This window comes from Triturus cristatus, chromosome 7 (genome assembly GCF_964204655.1).
Source record: "Triturus cristatus chromosome 7, aTriCri1.1, whole genome shotgun sequence".
In the NCBI taxonomy this organism is placed as follows: Eukaryota; Metazoa; Chordata; class Amphibia; order Caudata; family Salamandridae; genus Triturus; species Triturus cristatus.
Window position 1 is genome coordinate 1716306421 of NC_140590.1, and position 3111 is coordinate 1716309531.

The following is a 3111-nucleotide window of genomic DNA, read 5'->3' on the forward strand; positions in this document are numbered from 1 at the left end:
TCCCGTCAGCTCCGGCACTACTCTATTAACCCGTTCTTTTTTTATCCAGCCAAGCTAGGAGCTTCCCGGCCTTGTCGCCAACATCATACAGGCGGCCCTGCTGTTCCCTACTGAGGGTCTTAGCGGCATTTGTCACAAGGTCCTTATACTCAGCTTGCTTCAAGCTCAGCTCATGCAGTGAGGCCGCTGTTACCTCCTCCTCTAGCGCTCCCTCCAAAGCCACGATCTCCTCCTCCACCTGCATAACCTCGCCATCTCTCCGCCGCTTGGCAGCCACTACAAGTGAGAGAGCCTCCCCTCGCAGCACGGTCTTAAATGCTTCCCAGAGCGACACTGCCGAGTCCACGGACCCCTGATTATCCTTGAAAAAATTATCAACTGTCTTCACCAGTGCGCTGCGCATCTTGGAATCTCGAAAGTACCAGGGGTTAATAGGAGCCACCCTTCCCCCTCCCTCTCGGCCAACATCCAGCCTGACCCACACTGGCGAATGGTCCGATATGCCACGCGCCATGTGCCTGGCCTCAGACACCAAAGGGGCGTGCACAGCCAAAGTGAGCAGGTAGTCAATCCTAGAAAGGCTACCATGCGCCCCGGAGTGGAAGGTGTATTGACGCTGTGTGGGGTGCCGGAGCCTCCAGCAGTCTTTCAGGCCAAGTGTGTCGAGGAAGTCTGGAAGCCACTTCTGAGCCCCCCCTGTGTCTCTGGGCGGGTACCTATCCAGCAGTCCAGAGCCGACAGCATTGAAATCCCCCCCCACCACTAGCATACCCCCCGGGAGATCCAGCAAAGCCCTACCCAGATCTACAAACGTGGAGGCCTGCAGGGCTGGAGGGACATAAACCGAAACTAAAACCAAAGTTCTACCTTCCCACCTCCCCCCCACCGCCACAAACCTCCCCCTATCGTCAACAACTGTGGAGTCCACCTCAAATGGTAGCGAGGCCCTGACTAGGATGCCCACACCCCTGGACCCGGAGGAAAATCCCGAATGAGCTATGAATTTATAACCCTTCCTATTAAGAGCGTAGCACGTGTTACCTATAAGGTGTGTCTCCTGCAATAGGGCAACATCTGGCATTGACCGTTTCAAGTGTTGCAAAACTATCCCGCGCTTAATGCGATCCCCCAAACCATTGACATTCCAGCTAATAACACTTAAACCACTACCCCCCATCCCTAAACACAAAGAGGCCCGCCCCCCCCCCCCCCCGAAGAGCCACCATGGGACAATACCGAAGATGATCACTACGCCTTGCAGAAACAAACCCCCCAACAACAACCCCAAAATCCCAACCATCCCCCCCACCCTGCACCCCTGCTGCAGCTTACAAAGCCCCCCCAACTTGCAGTGTGCCTGTCGCCCTACCAAACCCAAAATCTACAAAAAGCACCCTAAGGGAGGAAAGAGCACCCCTCGTCCTCCCGCAACCCTCCGCATTTACTGCACTCTATTCAAGTCATCAAATAAAGTCAAATCGAGTCAGACCGGCTCCGAAAAATCAGCCCTGCCCATCCCGGCCACTGTCCCCATCCTCGGCAATGTCCTCTCCCGTCCGTCGCCGGGGCAAAGCGTCCAGCCATTCATCGGCCATAACAGGAGACTCAAAAAAGAATGTCCGATCTTCGTGCACCACACGTAGTCTGGCAGGGAAGAGCATGGCATACTTCAGATCCCTCTCCCGAAGTCGCCTCTTCACCCCCAGAAAGCCCTGTCTCTGCCTCTGCACCTGCTGGGTGAAGTCCGGATAGAAATTCACCGACGCGTTCTTGAAGGGGACCGGGCCCGTCACCCTCGATGCTTGCAGGATAGCGTCCCGATCTCGAAAATGAAAGAGCCGGGCGACAATCGGCCTCGGTGGGGCACCCACCTTGGGCCTCCCACCCGGCACTCTATGGGCCCTTTCAACCGCAAAGAACTTTCCAAGACCCTTAGGCTGCAGATGGTTAAGCACCAAGTCCTCGACAAGCAGGTCAACCGAAGCCTCATCCGAGGACTCCGGGACCCCGATGACGCGCACGTTGTTGCGCCTGGCCCGGCTCTCAAAGTCCTCCAGCCGGCGGGCGGCGAGATCACTCTCGGTCCTCAGCTTACGAACCTCGGTCTGCAGTTCCGTGACATCATCGGCGAGGCCCGTGGTCTTGAGGTCCAGGGTTTTAACCCGTTCATTCGTTTTGCCCAAGTCCGCATGGATCAGGTTAACATCCACCAAGATGGCATCCACCTTATGCGCCAGGGCATCAAACTGTCTCCCAATCGAAGTCTGCATCCCTTCGAGCGCGCCCATGACATCCTGCAGTGAGAGCTCCGGGGCCAAGGGCGAGGCCGCCTTCTGGGTATCCGGCGACTGGCTCGACCCACTCGGTGATCCCTTCTGCAGAGCGTAGCGGTCCATACTATTGACTTGGGTATAGGCTCCCCGCCTGGTAGACTTAGTCTTCAGCCGATCCACCTCTGCTTTGCCCGACATGGTTGGTACCAAGCAGGTCGGTTCAGATAAGACGGCCCTCTCTCAACGAGAGGAATCAGGAGTGATCAGTTCTGCAGCGGGCCGCCAGAGTAGCCTGTAGAGCGTCCAAAGGATAATAGCCACCAAGAGCTCTCCAGGGGCAGGGCAGACAAAGGGAGAGAAAGCGAAAGTGAAAGGACGGGGACCTCCGTCCGACAGTTCACACCTCGCCTGGCCGTTGTTGTTCAACTAGAAGTCGGGCATCCTGCCAACTCTAGCCCCTGGCATCCCTCGGAGATAGGCCGCAATCTTCCGCCAGGCATAAGTCCAGTTCCCAGTGGGCGATCCGACCGCGGGTAGCATCAATCGCCTCCCTGACAGGTCATCCACACGATGCCATGCATACAGACAGGATTAGAGACAGGATAGTCGACGGAGGGCGCGAGGGTCTCGGGAGCTCAGAGCTCACGCGGCCATCTTGGTCAAGCGCTAGGCTCCTCCCCACAGTTTGTGTTTTTTAATAAGACAATAAGAAAGTATCACCCAACAAATTACCATCTAACTGAACACCTGAAGTGCTAGAATTAGCCACCAAGGCGATCAATATCCCATCCCAACCAGTGGTTGAATCGAGCACTAGTCCACCATATGACTACATCAA